Below are 22,800 nucleotides of genomic sequence, written 5' to 3' on the forward strand. Positions count from 1 at the left end.
GGTAACTAAGCTGTTATAGTTAGCTTTTTTTATTCAGCTAATACTTCTGTGATAGTGCCTCCCAACTATATTTGTGTCATAGCACATGTACAAAGTTATGAAATTTGGAGAGTGCCTTGGGTTAATTTGTGGCTGGTAGTGATTGATCTGAAGGCCCTGGCTGCCCCACACCCTGAGTGTGGAAGGGATCAACATCTTGGTATACCTGTAACCTGTTGTGACATGCCAGTGTTCAGCATCTGGTTCTATAACATGTAGGGTGTTTTGCCCAGCTGTATTTAGTTTCCACAACAAGTTGCATAAGATTTTTGCAAAATATTTAGGTTAGAATCTGGTTTATATAGAAGATAGCTAATCTGACAACTTCTCGAGCTAATTTGAATCTTGCTGAGAACAACTCCTGTTGGATAATTCAGTTGTATTGTGTGGGGAGATTCTCTTCAGAGGTCCAACAAATTACCGGTCTTGCCCACCTTGTTCTGAATAAAATGAGAAATAAAGAAATGCCTATATTTCCAAATAAGATGAGAGTCTCTACTTTCCTAGAGAGACAGGAGAGCACTGAGAAAGCCAGGGGTCACAAGATTGAGCTCCCTGCAAGCCTTCAGGAAGAGGCATGAGTAGGGAAGGAACATTTTAACCAGTACCACAAGGCAATCTGCCTGGTTAATCCTGAAGAGCTGTGAAGAGTAAACGCTTTATATAACAACAGAGAAACAGATTCTTGTAAGAACCTCTTACTAGAGCCTCTCAAAAAAGGTGTTATTTCCCAAAAAAGTAATTCAGATGGAAGTTTCTATAGCTAGTGGCTTAGAAAGTTTATATGTGTTTTATAAGTTTCTTTTTGTTAATAAATTAGATTCTACTCGCATTTAGAATTGATAGTTTTAAGCTTAGAAAGCACAGACATTTTGGAAATAATATTATTTGTAGACAAATATCCATTTCCTTAATTATGTTATAAATTCCAAAGAAATATTGGAACTTAAAAAACGTATAAAGTGTTGATTTGAAGTAAGAAGACAGGTGAAATTTCAGTTGACCAAGAGCATTTAAAATAATTTTCAGAAGGCCCATTTCAAGAGGAAGAACTGGGGAAAGATAGGGTTTGAATTTTACCTTTTATGTTGACTTAAACTCTCTGAAAGGAATTTATTGGTATTTGCTGTATCATATCTGCCTTAAACTCAAAGTACTCTTATCATAACTCTGGTGCTCAACTGCTGTCCCTTTTCATTCCTCAGTGTTAATATATAATGTATATGCTAGAGTATTAGGCAGATATTGCTATTACTGAAAGAAAAAGTTGAATATAATTTTGAGATATTCATGAGAAGAAAGCATTTTGAGAAACAAAAAATAAAATATTATTTTTTAAGAAGCCAATTTCCAAGTTGTATGGAAAAGTCAAACTACGTACGTTCTTCCATATTTCAGAAATGATGGAGAATCTTTTCGCCATTTAAAAATAGACTTTATAGTACTACTTTATTTAAAAGTCATAATTTATCTGAGTGCTATTTTAAAACACTGATTAGATTATTTGTCGATGTAGTTTTTTTTTCTTAGTTTGTCCCCAAATTCCCTTTAAAAAAAAAAAGGGACCTATTTAAATTATTGTCTTGTCTTGATACAACAGCAGTTTTTTTTTTTTTTTTTTCCCCCACACAGGTTGCAATCCCAATATAAGTTGTTAGGTTTCTCTGCTGAGAAAACTAGGTTGTTAGAAGCTTCGTTTGAACATATGCTTTTGTGGTGCTTTACCACAGGAAAGGGAATACAATGACTCATGTACTGGCTCTTAAAGTTTCTGCTCACATTCGCTGGAAAAGCAATTCACATGGCCTCACATGATTTCAAAGAGGGAGAGAACTATGGTCTTGCCATGTGTCCAAAAGCACGAAGTCAGAAATATCTGGTAAACAACAATAATCCTGTACAAGTGTGGGGCAGTTTAAGCAAACAATTAGATAAACCTTTGACTCACCATTTGTATGACTATAAAGTTTAAACCTTAAAAAAAAAAACAGTGGTTAAGTAGTAAGTTACATGACTTTGAGGTTATAAAAGTGAATAATATAAGCTTCAACTTCAGTTTTTAGTGCCTAAATATTTTATCTCAAGAAATTTATCACAAATGATATATTAGTAAATTTTCTAACTGTGACAGATAGGATTTCAAAAGAGATAATACCAAAGTATTTCCTGGCATGTTAAAGAATTAACATAAATAACCCTTGATAAAAGTTCACTTCCATATACAAAGGCTAAATTTTAATCTAATGCGAGTGAGAAGGCTTCAAATTATTATACTGCTTCATTTAAAGTTATTTTGCCTCCTTTCCTCTGAGGGAGCCTCACTGGTTCAGAAGTATTCTGAGTTCTGAATGTGTTTATACTTACATGTCGCCAAGTATTTTACACTGAGTCACCAATGCAAAATACACTATGGTAAATTATTTTTTATTTATTCTAAATACAGGAGTAACATGATATAACTGTGCTCTTTAAATGAAGTGTGATGACAAAGTTGTTCCACTAAGGGAAGAACATTTTTATTATCTACTAAACTATATTAATGTTCAAACTGGCTCTTGCACTGATGGATGCCTTGTTGTAGCAATTTGAACTGCTCACAGGACTCCCAAACATGAGGTGGTGTAGTTAAAATTCTATGAACTAGTGCAATGGCAGCTTCAGGTTAAAGCAGAAAATGGAACCCTAGACACAGCTCTTTAATATGAGTACCAGTTCAGTCACGTGTGATCCATGGATCTTAAGACCTTCATTTTAAATTATCTTTTGGTAAAATAGGATCAGAAACAGTGTTTTGCTCATCTTACCATCATAAAGCTCAAGTAAAATTCTCTTTGTCAGGGTTTTGTAAACTATGATGTTTAAAGTTACCACTGTAGCTAATAAAAATAGTATAAGAAGGTTAGTAATTAAAATTCTGCTTTTTTATATAAATGATCAGTAATCCTTTCATTTTAGACCTTAAATCTTATTGTAACAAATATAGCAAACATTCTGAAATACTTAATTAAAAACAATTAAATATTGAGTTATTTTAAATAGTTGTTGGTCATTTCTACTTTTAAAGCTAAAATATTTTTAAAAATTACAGAATGGGGAATGACTGTTACAGAGACATCAGAGCAGTTGTTAAATTAGTAAGGTTTCAGTAAATTTTACTGTCTTGACAACTACTATTTTTAATGACTTACATAGGAAGATGGAATTACTGAAATTATATATAAATGTTATTTATAGTGTTTTTATTCAAAACATTTTGACATGGGCTTGAGTTTTCTTAAGTACAAAATTTTCGTAGTGGTCAACATTTTTATAAATCTGTTTCTGCCTATCTTCTATATGTATTTGCATTTGATACTGGGTGCCTTCTGTACAGTGGTAGGTTTCATTTGCTTTATAGCTAAAAAATAAAATAAAGTCCATCTTGTACCTTCCAGACTTAGTCAGTTTACCTAGTTTGAAGGATCAACTCAGCTATCTTTGGTGGTAGCTCTGAACTAGATTACTATTGCTTAATAAATACATGTTAAATTGACATGAACTAATTCCGGAGCTCTACCCACCTGATAGCTAGTAACATTCTAAATCTAACTTTGCATTTTCTAAGCTTGAAAGAGTGCTCTGCACATAGATTTGATGAATAAATGTTCATAGAATGAGCAGATGAATGAATGAGTCAATCTATTAATCAGTGCAGGCAATGGTGGATTGAGGAGGGTGTGACTGATGAAGCTGGAAGGGAAAAGAAAGGGGAAGAAATTAGGGATATTGCCTGAGGGTATGTCATTCATCAAAGGAATTTTCTTTTCACACCTTTTAAAAAGAAATTTGGGCTGCATCTTTAGAATAGATCTGAATATTACAGAAGTAAGAAACTTCGGGAATGCTAATTGCTAATTTGACAACTATGATATAAATTTGTCATGGCATGATAGTTATTGCCATTGCTGTATGTGACAGGCAGGAAAAACAATAGACATGTTACTTGGCAACAGGCTGAAACAGCATCATTATCACCATAGAGTCATGGAATCTCTGAGTTGGAAAGGATCTTAAAGGTCATCCAGTTCAGTATTCTGCTCAGCAGATGGTCATATAGCCTCAGCCTGACCATTTTACTCATCTTTACTTGTGGTATAGCCAGTTTGGTGGTTGAAGAATCTTAGCAGTTGAAAATCTTACATCCAGCAAAAAATCTTATTTAATGTTTAGTGTCCCTGGTCAAATACTCAGAAATTATATAAAATACTACTTAGCACTGGATATAATATGACAGGATTGAGATTTGTGTCACAAATTAGTTGTTGCTTTACACATATATACTATAGGGTTGTTATAGGAATTAAAAATATCTGATGGGGCTTTACAAACCGTAAAATGCTACAGGTACAAGTTTTCATTTTGATAGCTTTTTGTATATTAATTAAAATTGTTCTTTAGTTGTTCCAAGGATTTTTCCTTCTCCAGGTGCAACTGCAGGTACGTTTGGTAGATTGATATGGTTTTGTGGCTGGAGGTGGGGAGCAGGAGAAACACACATACATACATCAGTACCATGATATAGTGAAATACACAACAAAGCCTATTAGAGAATATGAAAGGACAATTCAGAGTACAGTTGATCACAGACCATTTGTTACCCCAGAGAAACAAGCTTAGGCCAGGCATACCTCGACTGCATGTACCACAAAAGTCTCCTGTAAATACTACATGTACCTACCACAAGTCCATACTAATTCTAAAGTGGTAAATAGGGTGTACTTGTTGGCTAAAATACAAAACAAAAACCATTACTCAAAAGATAATTTGGCACTTGTCTATGCAACCAAGTAGGAAAAAAAAAAAAACGATTTTTTTTTTTTTTTTTTTTTGGTACTGGGGATTGAACCCAGGAGTGTTCAACCACTGAGCCACATTCCCAGCACCCCTTTCCCCTTTTATATATTTTATTTAGAGAATTCTCACTAAGTTGCTTAGAACCTCACTAAGTTGCTGCCTCAGCCTCTCAAGCTGCTAGAATTATAGGCATGTGCCACTGCAGCCAGCAAAACACTTGATTTTTAATGCACATGCTACATGGAAAATAAAATAGTTGATCCCAATAGGAGTTAGCCTTCCCCACTCCCTGACTTTCTTGATTCTGAAGAAAAAATACACCAATCAGAGTTAACTCCCATCTTGGCTATCTGGGCACAGTGGAGACCCCTATATGGCAGGGAAAAAGAAAGTGACAACAATATAACATATTCAGAGCTGTTTATAATGTCTGAGCCTTGTCACACAGTAGGTTTTCTGGCAGCACTCTCACATGCTCTCTGAGGATAGAAATGATGGGTTCAAATGACCACACCATTTTTCTTCAAGAGCTATTTAATTGCATAGAGAGGCCAAGACTATTAGCATCAATGAGCCTGGGGCCACTTCACACACTTTTTTAAAACGTTCACAGCTTTATAACATGTTTTAAGATCTGTTAGAGAAAAGCATACTCATGTACATCTTTTAAATCATTGTGTGAATTTCTGAAAAGAAAATTAGTTTATGATTTCATTTAGAATTAAAATCTCCATTGAGCCAGGCATAGTGATACATGCCCATAACCCCAACTACTGAGGAGGCTGAAGTGCAAGGATCAAAAGTTTGGGGCCAGCCTCAGCAACTTAGACCCTGTCTCAAAATTTAAAAAGGGGATTGGGGGTATAGTTTGGTGGTCAAGTACTTGCCTAGCATAAAACCTGATAGCCATTTCAGTTTTTCTTTCTTTCTTTCTTTTTTTTTTTATCTTAATCACAAACTTCAATGGACATTAATTTATAAATCTCTCTCACCTCTCTCCTGTTGGCTTTATCTTCATTTCTATTGTCCTAGATTGGGGTTTCATCCTTAATTGTTTGGATTACTACTTTATTCATCCCTATGGCTATAGTTTCTTCAGTTATTTTTTTCTGTGAATAAATATTTGCATTGATTGTTCACCTTCCCTGGCTTTTATAAAGCTTTTGGGAGACTAAATCCTTGAAGTCTTAGTGTTGCACACAGGGTCTGGAACATGGCACACACTTTTGACTGAAGGATAAAACAATAGAAGAAAAGTAGGAGTCTGTATTAAGACCATCTTACATACCCCAATGCCACTGAATCCTCCTTATATTTCATGAAATATTAAATATTTCTCTTGCTAGTGGAAGCATACAATCTATCCTATTATTTCTAGCCAACCGGTGCTGCTTCTCTTCGTCTTTTTGTTTGAGTTCCAATCTTTCAACAGCTACTTTTTAAACATTGGTCTTAGTTTTATCCTGTTCTCTTGGAATTTCTGAGTCATGTCACCTAACATCATAAACAAACAATCCCCAGATATTTAACATGCTATTATTGGCATAAGCTTTTCCATGAAAATTAATACAACTACCTATTACATAGTTTCAGTATGAAAACAAACTAAAAGAACCTTCTGAAAGTTGGGAAAAAAACCCTATATTTAATTTTTTTTAACAAAAGGTGCTTTGTAGCACATATCCTTTATTCTTTGAGGTCAGAGTGATGTTTTAGTAGCTCTAAACCTGAGCTGCTGCCAAGAATTTCTCTTATTAGTTCCCCCCATCTTTGAATATTTTTTATCTAGCCAAAAAATTACATTCATTAAAGTAAAAAAATCATAAGTTATTTCTATATTTTACAATTAAATTCAAATGAATATTAGCTGCAACTTCTTGATTTACATGTTGTACACAGGTATGTGTTAGGAAATTTTAAAATTTTAGCAGAGCCATGCATAACATTTGGTTTACTTTTAGCATCCTTACCTGGAGTAAAAATGTAATTTCATTTAAAGTTTTGAATACTAAGAACATAGTGAAATATATCATGGTGTGGTGAAACTTGGCACAAGGAACATTGGTTTAAGGACTTTTGGTCCATGTTCTATAAATTTTAATACCATCAGCAACATTTTTAAGTTAGAAAGATTGAGTGGTTATCTGAGTACCATTTACTGTAAAGTTAGACTTCCTAGCAAGGGCTAATTTTTAAATATTTTAAACTGCAAAAATATTTTTCTACTCTCCATTTATAAGTTTTACATGGCCAATTGGCTTATTTTATTTTACTTTAATTTTTAAAAATAGGTAATACATAATATTTGGTAGCCTGTTGTGTCTCTTTTTAGCATCCAACAAAAGCAGTCTAGAGCCTGGGAAAGTTGATTCTCCATTTGTCCCAATGTACAATGTAATAATTGATACCAGTTTCTATGTATGTGTTCTCATAACAAGGATTGGGAAACATATTCATTTTAACTTCTCAGTGAGAAATCTAATAATCAGCTTATTTGTACTTTTCTAGAAATAATCAATGCATGTATAAACATGTGTGTATATGTAATTTTTTTCACAAATGGTAACTCAATACACTTTAATGTACCCTGCATTTTTTTTTAACTTTTGAAGGAGTACCTTTGAAATTGCTCCCTGTCAGTCAGTATATATAGATCTACTTAAGTTTTTTTTTCTGTTGCATAGTGTTGCTTATTAAATAAATATATCATCTTTGCACAAATGGTAAATTTTTAGGAAACATTGTTAATATTTATTTAAAGTAGGTGTGTATTCTTTATGTGATGTCTGTTTCAACAAAAACAGCTTTTAGAACTTCTTAAAATTACAACTGTTTATGTAACTGGTGGTCATTTTCCACTGTTACAGTTTTCCTGGATATCAATTTTCTCTCCTTGGCTGAACTATTGTGTTTCTAGCTGGGCTTTTATTGTACAAGCGGAATGTTTTTGATCAGATTGTATTTACATGACAGCCTGGAACTGTGGCATTCCCTCAAGTACATTGTACACATTTAAAATATTGTCTAAATATTTATTCACATGATGGATTACTGTGGCCCAGAAAAGGCAGTTACAACCTATTGAGTAAATAATTTTAGTTTTAAAAAATTTGGAAAGGCTTTGAAGGGGTCATAATGATGTCTCATCTCAGTTGTTAGAAACAGCCACTGAATACCTTTTTTGACTAAATGGTATTTTAATTCTTAAGTGTTTAAGTAACAAAGCAAAACAAAGGGAAAAAAAGGGAAATTTTTAAATCAGTTTTCCTGCCGGTTTAGACTTTCCTTCTTCCCATGGTCAGATACCATCTCTTCATCATGAAAAAACAAATAGACAAAAATATTGCAAACAAACAAAACACTCTTGTAGCAAATTCTTAACATTCCTGGATGTTAATACTAAATTTCAGAACTATACAGTTGAAGTTGCAGAAACATTTGGATTAAGTGGATGTTTTGCCCTCAAATTGCAAAGACTAGTTTTCATAACAAATTTTAATATAAATTTGATTGTTGTTAATCCTGTGTGTAAGAAGTTGTTCATTATTTTAAGTCAGCTTGAAAATGTGGAATTTCATGCTGTCTCTATTCTTTCAAACAGGAGACAAGGTTTTTGGTCTTAATTATGGATAATTAAAGGTGTGTGTGTGAGTGTGTGTATTTTCTTTTTTTCAATCATGTGGTGCCAGGTTCTTTTATTTATAGTTCAGTTTGCTTGAACTTTTAAAACCTTTTACATTTATTAGAGATTTTTTTTTTAAGTGAGGAAAATAGTTTGTTTTATCTCATGTAATGCTAAGTTTACATAGACAGTGTAGATCTGTGATTGTAACATCTTTTGACAAGCAAATTAGACTGTAGAAAGAGCATCCAACTTGGAGCTTGGGGCATATGGTGCTACCTTCTGCAACCATAACTCAAAAACAAGCCATTCTGTTCAGTGAGGGGTCATGTTCTGACTCAAGCTCTTTAATGTGGAAGTAGCCTCTTAAAGGAAATTGCAATCTCAGTAGAAAAACAAATGTACTTGTCTGAATTGAAGCTAAAAGTTAGAGGTAAAAACCAGTGCATACAATTAAATTATTTTAAAATCTGAAACTAACTTGAATATAAAAATAGTTAAGGAAAACAATGAAGGTGGCAGAAATCAAACAATGCAGTTATTTTGGTCATTATCTTAGCAATTGGAATTATTAAGACTGTCAAAACTTTACTCTATGAAATAATACTAAGATTAAAATTCAATATCTGGTACCTTACAATATATCAGAATGGTAAAAAGAATTGTCTTGAAATAACTGTACACATTGGTTTTGGATCATAGCCTTCTTATTTCACTTTTCTTATCCAGGAGTGAATTAATAAAATAGCCCAATGTTGCTTTATACACATATGTATAAAGCTGAGGGAAGATCTATCAATCAGTTTTAAATTCGGATTGTCATTTAGAACACACATGTGTACAGATGGTGAGGTTTTGACTGCCCATCAGAGCACCAATACCTTTGAGACAGCTGTTGCAGATAAACCTCTTTTACATGCTTTAGGTCAAGAGTAGTCAAACCTGTTACTGCACCTGCTTTTGCATATGCAAATCTGTTGTTTTGTCATTTCATTAAACAAGAAGAGGTAACAGTCTCTTGTGGTTGTAAATAAGTCTGGAACATCGCCTACATGAAATGAAATCCAGCAAAAAGACAACTGTGGTTTCTGTTGTATAGTCATGGGAGGTTGTTTCTGTTTGGGGCTTTGTTTCTGGAAGACTGCCCATAATTTGGAGAGAGGGTAGAAAGGCAAGTTAATGTTTGGAGGCAAGAGCAGGGAAGGTGTTTGCTGTCATTGACTGTAGGGTAGTTGTGAAGTTTGACATGCCCAGAAGCTACTGAATGCCATGTGGGGCCCCCATACACTGCATACCTCAGTTTTCATCATCTGGTGAGCCTGCAGCAGGATTTCCAGGCACTGGAGTCAACAACATGTCTACTTTGGTTTGGAATTGATTGATCCACAGAACAGAACGTGCTTGTGGGATCTTCTTTTGCTATAGAATGGCATAAATGATTGAAGTGTTTTCTTTAGGAAAAAAAAAAATCTGTATCATTTGTTTACAGACCTTATTGCTTATGGGAAAGAAATTGTCAAATAGTAATGCAAGAAGACTTTGCTGGAAACTCAGAAGTTAGGCTTGGAAATTATTTTGTTGAGCTTCAGCATATTAGAAATAAAAGTTGGAAAAGAAAATTAGGGGAAGAAATGGTGGAAGATTTTTTTTTTTTCCTCAGGTACTATATCTCTTTAAAAGGGTATTATAGTGACATATAATAAAAATGGCGCCTCAGAATTTGCAAATGACAGGAAATTTTACTCTGTGTTGCTGTGGATTGCTGTGGGGAAAGAAAAAGGAAATACTGAATTGATGAGCAAATGTTGCATGCTGTCATTTTAAATTATATTATTTTATTATGAAGTTGTTTCTAATTTTTCTTTTTGAAAAATAGTGTAAAATGCATGTGACAGAGAAAGTAATGTTAAGAATATGTTAATTGTGTTTTATCTTCAAGTGTGTTTATTCTGACATAGATTTACTATGAGCAGGAATAAAAAATATCATTTTCTAGCTTTGGGGGGAAAATTAAAAATTTTTCCCTGACCTTTTAACCTTGTCAAATGATTTCCCTGCTCTTGACACAGTGCATTATATTTGCAAAGGTTGGAAGTTAACTCTTCAAGGTACCAGACATCATTTTTATTGGGATATTAATTCTCAGAGGTGCTAATCTCATCAAGATTTGTAGGCATTTTCTTTCATAGGCCATTCTGATTTGTAGCTCTTTCTTTTCACAGCAGTATTAAATACCAAACCTCCTCTGATATGGAAGTTCATTAGAGATATGTCTTTGATGGCAGCCCTTTCCTGGCTTCAGTTTCAAATACCTTGATGTAAAGCTTAAGAAGCCATTGTGTTGTAAGCCCTCCTTGATGTGCCTTATTTAGATCTGCATAGTAAATCAAGGAAAGTAAATAACAAGGCAGCAGATGGAAGCATGGAGATAAGACCAGTGAACAATTGTATTTGTATTTTGTTATGATGTTGACAGGAGCTAAAATTCACTAATCTAGTTCAACTGATCTGCATTTCAAAGAAATCTCATTTAGCAGCAACTTGAAGGTTTGTAGGATAAAGTTCTTTTATTGCAGCTTTTATTGCATTCTTTGCTAATTTATCTGGTCAAGATTTAGCCTTGCTTACTTAAAGCTGCAAGCATGTTACAAGGAGTCTTAAATACTATGAAAGCATTAATGTCTAGACTATGAACTGAAGGTAATTACATATCCAGCCCTGAATAGGGTACATTTTGAAAATACTGTTGTCCAAACTCAATTGTCAAGGCAGTATAGATAAGGGTGTGTGTGTGTGTGTGTGTGTGTGTGTGTGTGTGTGTGAGTTTCCTGCCTGGTGGCTCTGAGATTTTTCTCCACTTTATAAACAAGCTAGTACACAATCATCTGCTGTTTAAATTATGCACAAATAAATGGGTATCTTTTAAGTATGGATCTATTGATGCTAGTGTTGGTTATACTTTGAGAATGGAAGTTATTAGTTACCATTAGTATGATAGCCTTATTTGACTCTGCAGCTACAAACATTTAAAATACATTAATGCTTAACTTGAACCCTAAAGTGTTATAAAAAGCATATGCTATAGACAAAATGTACAAAGAATATTAGTATTTTTCAATTTTGATAAATATGTTACTTAATGGAAATTAGTTATTTGAAATTTAGTTAGAGAAACTAAATAATATATATCCATATAAATGGTATGTGTGCATATTTGTATATTAACTAAATTTTGAGTAAATTTGGTTTCTATTATTTCTAAGAGGAAATACTACAGGATTTAGGAAAAATTTCCTGAGTTCAAATTTCATCTCTGTTATTCATATTCTCTGAGACCTTGAGTAAATTACTCTTTTTGGTAAACTCTGAGAGTTGAACTAGAGGCATACAAAGTTAGAAGGTCCAGGTCATTCACTGATAATTTGCTTTATGTCAGGTATTATTTTTGACAGTTCTTTTCCTTGAAGTAATTAATATAACATTCTATTTTCTAAAATTTACTGCTAATCATTTAGAATTTGGGGAATTATTTTGTACTTTCCTTTATAACTCTTTAACAATTCCTTGAGTAACCCAACATATGTTGACCTTAGTTTCTGTAAGACATACAGAATTACTATATAGTCCTTATGAAAGATTTAGTATATCACTTAAAACAAATTTTCATATAAGTGTCACATGATTTTTCACAAAAAATTGTAATTTTGTTTTGGCTTCTAACTCTCAAAGTCAATTCATAACTTGAGAGTAGGTATTCAAAACCAAGTGTTTTATTTGATGTGTCTCATTACAGTTTATCTAATATGATTTTTACAGAATTAAATCAAATAAGGACTTGGTTGCTCTGATGAGACACATTTTTGAAAATTTATTTAGAACTAAAAAAATAGCAGTGAAAATTATTTACTAGAAGTGATAAATATGAAAGATTAGGAAAGGCTTGACATAACTCTGGATTACTACAGTCTCTGCTTCAACCCTGCTCATCATTTCTTGTCAATTGGTTCAGTACTTTCTTCAAAATAAAGCTAGTCTCTTAAGAAAGGCACAGATGAATACAACACATTCTCCATTTTCAAATAGTTTTTAATTAAATGTTGGAAATAAGATGGTGGACCAAATACATTACATAGTTAAGTGGACAGTTTTTAAATTGGGCTGTGGAGAACAGGTCAGTTGATTCCCTCGGCCTGACAGAGTAAGGCAGCGCTTCATGGAAGTAGTGATAATTGAATTGAGGTTTGAAAGGTAAGATTTGGAGAAACAGAATTTGAGAGGGGAGAGACATTCTCAGTGGAGTAAGTTGAAACTTTAAAGGCTAATAAAGACATATCAAATAGTTCCGTTTGATTATAGAATGTGTAGATTAGTGGAACAAAGTAAAGAAGAGGCAGATTTGATCTTAAGAACATAGGGCCTTTGATTTTAGATTAATAAATTTTGGTTTATTGAGAAGCTCCTTTTTCAAACAACAGTAAAACATGCTCTTATGAGGAAAAGCATCAGGGAAATATTTGCATGATTTTAAGTTAAATACATTCAAGTCAGATATTAATTTAATTCTCCTATCTACCTAAGGCCATTTTAACAGACCATGAAAACCTATGCTTGGGAAACCTTGTTAGGTTGGGTGTGTTCTACAGAATAATGATAAGATGAAGGGATTTGGTGGGTGTGAGGAATCAATTTGACATTGGAGGAAAGACTGTCATTACAGAAGTGCTAGAGAAACTTGTTTTTAATATGTTTATAGAGGCATCTGATATTCTTGTTATATATTTAAGAAAAATTGGGTGTTTTGAGTAAAAAGAAGGCAGGAGTTTAAATTCTGAAGATATACAAAATACTGGTAATTTGAATTAGAGAATCAGAATATTCAAATGAAGACATTTAAGAGGCATCAGAAAACAAAAGTCTCAGCAAAAGAAGGTGGAAAAATATATTAATAGCTTGTTTTAAGATAATAAAATTAACTAGTAAATATTTTTCAAAATGTAAATGGAATGTCTTGAAAAATATATTTTTTATTGCTTGTTCAGAACTCAAACCAAACTTTTCTTTAGAATCCATTTTACATAAGGTTGCAAGATAGCCCATCATTTATCCCTGATATCAAACAGGGATGTTTCTTATCCCTTATAGTGCTTGCAGGTAATTTGCCTAGCTTTATTATTTTTTAAATATGAATTTAGTTGTTAAATCTTAAAAAACTGAATTTCTCTCTGTTTTCTCTGTGTCTTTCTCTCTAACACACACACATACACACACACACACACACACACACACACACACGGACGTGGACACCTTTTCCAGCTTGTCTTGAAAATTCATATTTATTAAAACTAACCTACATTCTTACAAAGCAGAAATGGCAAGAATCTGATCAGGATTAAGAAACACTTCTAAAAAGACTTTACCACAAAGTATCCCAACTTTTAAAAATCTTACTCCCCACCTTTCTACTTTTGTCTATGGGTATTATATCTTGTGACCTTTATGATATATTTTTATTTCCATTAATATTTGCCTTGAATCCTAACTCCTCTATGCAACAGTTTTCATAGGTGAAATAGGTTGGGATTACAAAAGAGAAATAAGGAATAAATTGCCTACTATTCTAGTGGCTTTGGGTTTAACATGCCTCATTTTCTGTTATCCTTGAATCCTCTGCAAGCCTTTGCTTCCCTTGATATCTAATTTGGGAAGAACACTATCAGATGTATATATTTTTTAAAAAGCTTAGGTTTTGTTATGTAGTATGGATTTGAAGTATTTAAGATTGGATGAGAGGGAACTACATAGAAAACTATGTATTCAATAGGCACTTTAAATCTTCACTCCAGGAAAGGAGCCTAGACTGGATGTATACTTTTGGAAATTGTGTTGGTTAGTTTCCATTGTTGTGACAAAATACCCAAGGTAAACAACTTGAAAAGAGGAAATGTTTATTTTGCCTCCTGGTTTTAAGTTTCAGTCTATGATTGTTTGACTCAATTGCTTTGGGCCTGTGGTGATGCAGTAACTCATGATGGGAGTGCATGGGAAGAAATCTCTTTGCCTCGTGGTGGCTGAGAAGCCAGGAAAAAGAGAGGAAAGGTCTAGATCCTAGAAATCACTGCACAGGCACACAACCAATGATGTGACTTTTACTTCCCAGTAGCATCACAGGCTGGTGATCAAGCCTTTAGCATATGAGCCTTTGGGAAGCATTTAAGATCCATCTGAACCATAAGAATCTTCATTTGCAACAAGCAGTAGATATGACAGGAAATAGACTACAGATTAAGAAGGCAATTGGGAAAACAGTTGTTGAGAAGGTACATGTCAGAATACAAACCAGCAGAGTCTGAATAAAGGTGATGTGAAAGTTGGAGAGGGATGAGGAAAGAGGGATGCCATGTAAATCAAATGAATTTCAAGAAGAGTAAACCATAGGCTGAGAAATTAAGCAAGCTAGGACTTAAGAAATCATATTTGGATGTTTTCAGCTGGGTGGTGATGACCTGATATTTAGCTTCAAGAATATGAGGATTCAGTAAACTCTTGAAACATCTGTGTCAGTGTTAAAGAATGGAATCTTTTTTATTCTAAACCCATCTTAATATTTTTGTCATAGGACAGCATTATGGACCATCACCATCACCACAACAAAAATAATAATTTGTTTACCAAAAGAAACATAAAATGATAAATGAATAATACATTAGTGGTATTTTGAGTGGATGTATCAAGTTGTCATTCAAACTTGGACACTTTTGAGAGGGAAAAGGATAGTTCCTAATAAATGCAATAGGCATGGACTACATCTATCCCAGGAAATTCAGGATGAATAGTCATCTAATTATAGTTCATATTTGTTCAGTGCTAGCTATGTGCCAGGCACTGATACAAGGTCTTTATTGGTTTATCTGATTTAATGACTGGTTTTAGTTGTTAACATTAATAATTCTTTCTTTTTTGGGAGGTGTTAGGGATGGAACTCAGGGACACTTAGCAACTGAGCCACATCCCCCTCCCTATTTTGTATTTTATTTGGAGACAGGGTCTAACCAAATTGTTTAGTGCTTTGCCATTGCTGAGGCTGGCTTTGAACTCTTTATCCTCCTATGTCAGCCTCCTGAGCTGCTGGGATTAGAGGCATGTGCCATCAGGCCTGGCCTATTTCTCTATATATAATGCATTCTCTGACAAGTATACATAGTTTTGATGACTTAATTGAAATTAACTGTGTAGGAAAACTGATATTAGATACCAAACTGTGTCTGAAATGAAGATAATTAATAAGATTTCCAGTTACTAATGAGCTACCAATGTAGCTGAGATTATCTGCAAACAAAATTTCAATGTAATGTGGCAGTGACTTCACTAGTATTTTAGTACATTAGATACTGTATATTTTAGGGTTAAGATTATAGTATATTGAATTTTTCAAGAAGGAATTTGCTTTTCTAAAGAAAATGTGTCTAGAGAAAAAACAAAGTGTGGCTATTTGCACTTTTAATTGGGTTTTTCTTTATCATAGAAGATTGTGTGTGTGTGTGTGTGTGTGTGTGTGTGTGTGTATTGGGGGTGGTTCTTGATCACAAAGGGAAGAATTTCCATATCTAAATGTAATTTTATGCACATTCATACTATACACTGTGAAAAGGCATAATCTGGTATATTCCTCTGACACATTTGGTAGGTATGGATGGCATTAATTAGCATAGGTATTGCTATAAATGACATGTCAGTCCAGAATAACAAAAAGTACTTGTTACTGATGTCAATCATTCATCCTTTGTCAGTTCAAAAGGCTTCCCTAAAGGAAGGTGCATTGATCTGCACTGACCTACAACATTGCAAAATCATTTTTATATTCCAGAAACCAAAAGAAAACTACCTGTGTTTGAACAGTCATATGGAACTATTCATATAGAAAGTGCATTTTGATAAGTTTCAGTGGCAAGACTTTAAAATTAGGCCAAGAGTAGGTGAATCTTTGGAAAACAAAATAAAACAGCTTGTTAGAATCCTAAAATGTAATCTTTAGTGGGTTTTCTCCTTTAATAGCTTTAATCTTTGGCAATCAAATTTATGTATTTGTTTCACCTTTAAGTAATTTTGAGGTATCCCAGGTAAATGATTGCATGTACCACTTATTGGTTAAAAATGGAGGGGGAATCACACAAGCAAGAATTCATGATGAGATAAATAATTTCAAGAAGTATTTTTTTCTTACATATATTTTAATTTTTTATTTAGCTCTTCTGATATAGATTTTGCATCACATCGTTCTTGTGTCCTTTCCTCACAGTGTTTTCTTAAAATGATAACCACCAGTGTAATGTGTTAAGGTTTTGAGCAATAATTGGTTTTAAAGTCCCATCATGCACATTTCCTCAAAACATAGTAGATATTTATTAGCATAAAAATAATATTTTATTTCCAATTTTGCCACAAATATTTCTCCAAATGTTCTAAATTTTTATTTAGTGAATGAGAGAATGAGTGATTTTAAGATAAGACACGGGAATATGATCTGGAGTATGGCACAAGTTGAAGGCATTTATCTTAATATTTAATTTTAGTGAGGCAGAAAATACCCATTATTATAAACTTAAATTTTGATAAAGTTTGTATAACAGAAATAATTTTAGTAAGATTATGAATGTTTATACCACCAAAGGTCAGATACTCATGCAGCATATTTCTGTATCCTTGAAAGAAAGGTGTGGGATGTGGTGCATTTTAATAACTAATGCATTTGTTAGAGAATTAAGATGAAACCATATTTAGAATATACTCAGGTAATTTACTCTGATTTGCCCCATATGCCTTATTTGAATAGCTTATTCCCAACTTTTGTACCATCTTTAAAATTCTTATTCCAAATGTCTTGCTGTCTTATAGACCAGTGTTATCTGTGTCTGATCTGTCTCATGCTCTCGAAATCATCTCTTTTTATTATTCCATTAAAATTTTTTAAAATGGATTTTCCTTTACACTTTTCTAATCATCCTGTAATTCTTTAGCGCTAAGACATTAAAATGAATGAGTAAAAATATTTGACACCTAATCGTCTCTGCCAGACCATTCAAACTCATGGATTTGCAAAATTATGTTAAAGTCTTTTAAAAATACATTTGAGTAGGCTTTTGTCGTCATTTGGATTTTGAATATTAATTTTCTCTTGCTATGCTGCTTAGCCATAAAAATGAAAAAGGAGTTAAATGTGGGTTTCTTTTAGTGTTGATAACTTAAAAGTACTACATTTATTTATTGTAACGTTCAACAAGGCAGTTTCTGTATGTCTGTTCACCTCAGATTCCACAGAAAATAGTGGGAAGCTCCCATATCCTGGAACAGTAAGAGAAAATGGTAAGAGAAAATGTCTGATGCATTTGTAATAACTGATTAAAAGTGTAATTTCCCCCTAGATCAAACAGATAATAGAAGTCTGTTGAAGCTTCGTCCTGGCATATTCTGGAAGTAGAAAAATATTCTGAAGAAAGGATCATTGCAAGCAAGAGTAAGATTCCTCAGTCCTGGGAAAAAGTGTTAACATCTATCCCTCCAAATGTAAGTCATCATGCTTACTGTGTGTTTTCCATCCCTCAGAGTTTTTTTTTTTTCCTTCTTTTTCTTTTCAAATCTTAGTGAATAAAAATGTTATTTGGATTTATTCTTTAGACAATATACCGTGGCTCTAGTTGGTAACTTTTTCATGCTGATTTGTGTTAACTTTCACTAGTATACACAGTGATGCCTTAGGATAATAATATTTAATGCAAAATGAATTGATTTTAATTGTATTTTCTGAGGGAGAACAGTTAAGAATTTTGAGAGTATTCTGATGAAAAGGTAATTTCATTTGATTTAATAGCTACACTAGGACCATCATAATCATTTTGCTTTAAACTTTGGTTCTTTCCTTTTTATATTTCTTTATAAGACTACTTTAATATGTCTGTTTAAATCCACCATATGATAAGAGAGAGATTAAGTCCTTTTTTCGCTTTGCATAGTGAAACTTTATTCCACTGACTTTGTATATATGATCTCTAAAAATATGTCAGTTTTGTCAGGTCAGTGTACTGGAAAGACTGTTCCCTGTTAGGAAAAACTTCAAAGATTGTACAGAGACACAAAATTCAGTTCCTGTTCAGAAATTGGTTGGTAGAATGCTGATTGAAACCAGTGCTTGTGTTGGGAGGACTATTTGTGAACAAATTCTTTTTTCTTTGTCAACACTTTTATTTGGGAAGTTAACTAGTGTGGCATCCTGTGATAAGGCACTTGAAATATGATATTCTAGCTTAACTGCCAGAAATTTATCTTTTGCTTCTTAACTGATGGCCTTTTCCATTTCTTGGTTAAATAACTCAATGACAGAATATTATTTTGATGTTTAGAAGTCCAAAAAATATAGTAGAAAATGTATGTTCATGCTCTAGAGTTAATCAAATTATACATTCCCCCAGTTTTTCCTCCAACCTACACATGAATCTTCACAGGTTTGGTATGTGATATTCTTATTGACTTAGCATCTAATAGCATGGTCAAAGTGGTCTATGGTGAGAAATCTTCATAATGTTTAATTCTGTTATCTAGACCATTCTTATAGTCCCACTGAGCACCTGAACATCTGTTGTTTTAACTCAGGACAAATTATATATTTAAAATAAATTGTGCATACAAAGAGGAACGTTTTAGTTATTTGAGCTAGTTGTACAGTTTAATTTATTGTAAATCATTGGGCAAGATAAAGACACTTTGGTAAAAGACTGAAAACATTCTTTTCTCTGAAGTGAAGCAGTTGTTCTTCACATACAACTTTTTTATTCATTGGTTTGATGTTGTTTTAGGTTTGAAAAATAATGTCATTTACAGTAACATTTTGCTGATCTTGTGCTGGTCAGCAAGTGAGGATGCATGAAGTATGGCAACAGTAACATGGTTGAATCTCAGAAACAAAATAGTAAGTGGGAAAAAAAACCCTACACAAAAGAACAACACTGGATCACTTCTTTTATATGAAGTTTCAAAACTAGACTACTTTCTATGGATGCAAGAAGTGATTACAACAAAAGTCAGGATAGTTGTTAAATAATAGGTAGGTGGTAAGTTGAGGAGTTGGTTCCAGGAGCTTCTGGTGTGCTGGAAACATTCTATTTGTTTGTCTGGCTGGTGGTTGCAGGGATGCTATGCTTTATGAAAAGCTATTGGTGAGAAGAAACCTGGTGATTTTTTGCTAAGATTGGGTACAAGGTAGAGACATTCCTCTCACCACTTCTACTTAACTTTATACTAGAAGTCATAGCTAAAGTAAGAAGACAAGAAAAGTCAATAAAATGAATTCAGATTGGTAAGGAAGAAATAAAACTGTGCATTGAAGACGTGCTTATCTCTGTAGCACATCCCAAAAGAATCAACAAGAACACAAACCCCTAAAAATGACAATGATTATGGAAAAGTTGTAAAACACATGATTAATATACAAAAGTCAGTGACCTTCCTATATATCTGCAATGAACAATTGGGACTTGAAATTAATAACACCCAAAAGGAAACTTACTTAGGTATAAATCTAATGAAACACATGCAAGATCAATATTAGGAAAAAAAAAAACCAAAATGCTGATGAAAGAAAATTAAAACTCTAAGTAAATGAAGAAATCTTCTGTGTTCCTGGAGCGATGGACTCAATATTGTTAAGAAGTCAGTTCTTCCTAATTTGATATATGGATTCAAGACACTCTCAAAATCCTAGCAATTTATTTTATTACCATTGATAAGCTGCCTTGTATAGAAAAGCAAGATGACCCAGAATAATCAATATAATATTGGAAAAAAAGAACCAAGTCAGAAGATGGACACCCCCTAAATTTAAAACTTATCATATACTTACAATAATCAGGAAAATTTGACATTGTTAAAAGTTTAAGACATATAGATCATTGTAATGGGATAGATAGCTCAGAAATAGACCACACTAGTATAGCCAACTTACCTTTGACAAAGGAGCAAGGGCAATTCAGTGGAGAAAGGACAGGGTTTTCACCCAGTGGTGTTGGAACAACTAGACATTCACATATTTAGAAAAAAAAAAAAAGGAAGGGGGCGGAGGGATCTAGACACAGATCATTTCCCATTCTCAAAAATGAACTCAGAATGGATCGTGAAACTGAATGTAAAACCATAAGATAAACATTGGGAAAAATCTACGTAAACTTGGGTTGAGTGATGACTTTCTTAGACACACCACCAAAAGCATAATCCATGAAACAAAACTTGTTAAGTTGGACTTCATTAAAATGGAAAAACTTCTGGCTGTGAGAATGTCACTGAAAAGATAAGCCATGGACTGGGAGAAAATATTTCCAAAATATTTAACTGATAAAGGACTTGTATCCCAAGTATTCAGAGAACTCTTAAAATTTAATAATCAGAAAGCATATACCCAATTTAAAAATGGGCAAGAGCTGTAAACATAAACACAATTAAAGAAGATTTAACACAGAGATACATATGATTAATAAACATATAAACTGATGTCTACTTTAAATTATTAAGGATTTGCAAAGTAAAATATCACTGCACAAGTATGTGAATGACTATAAAATCCAGCACACTGTTAACATCAACTGTAGAGGAATATGTGTAGCACTGGGGACTGCCATTCATAGTTGGGGGGAACACAGAACATACACTTGTTTTAGAAGACAGCTGGCTGTTTCTTACAAGATTAAACACACCCTTGTGATGTCATCCAGAAGTTATACTCCAACATATTTATGCAAATGTATTGAAATCTTAAAGTTCACACGAACACAAGAATGTTACAGCAGTCCCCACTTTGGTTTTAAATGGTGCTAGATATCAAACTCAAGGCCTCACACATATTAAGCACACATTCTACTTCTAAGCTAGAACCCCAGATCTGTTTCCTTAATAAGTGAATAGCAACCCAGTTGTCCTTCAATAGGTGAATGGATAAACAAATTGTGCTATATTCAGACAATGTAGTATTATTTAGTAATAAAAAAAAAATGAGGTACCAATCCATGAAAAGACATGGAGGAACCATGCATGTCTATTGATGAGTGAATGAAGCTCTCTGAAAAGACTGTGGTTTCAACTATGTGACTTTATGAAAAAGATAGAACTATGAAGACAATAAAAAAAGATCAGAGGTTGTCAGGAATTATAGGCAGAAGTGGGAAATGAATAGGTAGTACATAGAATTTTTAGAGTAATGAATCTATTCTGTGTGATACTGTATGGCCTGGCATTTGTGGAAATATATAAAATTGGTCAAAACAAAGAGTGAATCCTTATGTAAATTCCATAATTTAATTAATGATAATGTATCAGTGTAGGTTTATCAGTTATAGCAAATGCACCACAGTAATATAACATGTTAATAATAGGGAAACTGTATATATGTTGGGGATGGAAGGTGCATATGGAAACTCTTTGTTCTTTCTGCTTGGTTTTCCTGTAAATCTGTAAAAGTGGTTTAAAGCATAAAATTTATTAATTTAAAAAAGAGAAAACAAAACGTTAGTTTTATGACTTTATTTTAGATACTTCCTTGAATGTGTAATGTAATTCATAGCAAAAAAGAATTAAAAAGGCAGTCTCAATGATTCTGTTAAGTAGAATTCTGAGAAAAATTAAGATAATTTCAAATGTGATCTGTTGACACTGAATATTCAAAGTTAAAAAGATAGAATTAAAAAAAATTAAAAAGATAGAATTTTAAAAATCAATATTTCATTATATTACAAAGCAATATATTTTATTTTGGAAAAGTGCTGACCTCTATAGAGAAGGACTTCTGTACTTGCCTTTTTAAAGTAACTTCTTGACTATTTACCCAGCATGAACTTAGCTTTATTTTAAGATAAATATTTCACTGTAAAATTAAAAATAGACACATATGATGTCAAGTATAAAAATATTCATTCTGTAGTACTGAACTCATCTTCAATGAGTTGCTCATTGTTTTTTTTTTCCCTGATTTTTCATATGCTTTCCACAGAGGTCTGTCATCCTCAGAAACAATTTTTCCCTTAAGTGATACAAAATTTTAAATTTTTTTGCTATGTTGTAATATATAAGAAAATGATAGTCTTTCTTTGAATAGAAAATTTTAAATATAATTATACTTTCAGTTTTATAAAAGAGCCAGATATGGGCTTTTTTCTAGCTCTCTCTCTCTCTCTCTCTCTCTCTCTCTCTTTCTTTTTCCTCCCCACTTCTCTTTTTCTTCCCCACTTTTTCTTCTTTCATTCTCAGTAATTTCAAGTGGTTACTTTTCC

General features: G+C 33.0%; 1 protein-coding gene across 1 annotated transcript in view; it reads left to right on the top strand.

Moving 5' to 3' along the window:
• The window catches only part of Foxp2 (forkhead box P2), a 544,876-nt gene that overhangs the window by 52,688 nt on the left and 469,388 nt on the right, over positions 1-22,800 (top strand). The window contains exon 2 of the mRNA XM_026408891.2: positions 17,914-18,055. The gene's annotated coding sequence lies outside the window, so the exon portion shown is untranslated. The remainder of the gene's footprint in view (positions 1-17,913; positions 18,056-22,800) is intronic.

The sequence above is a fragment of the Urocitellus parryii genome, chromosome 3, assembly GCF_045843805.1.
Source record: "Urocitellus parryii isolate mUroPar1 chromosome 3, mUroPar1.hap1, whole genome shotgun sequence".
Lineage (NCBI taxonomy): Eukaryota > Metazoa > Chordata > Mammalia > Rodentia > Sciuridae > Urocitellus > Urocitellus parryii.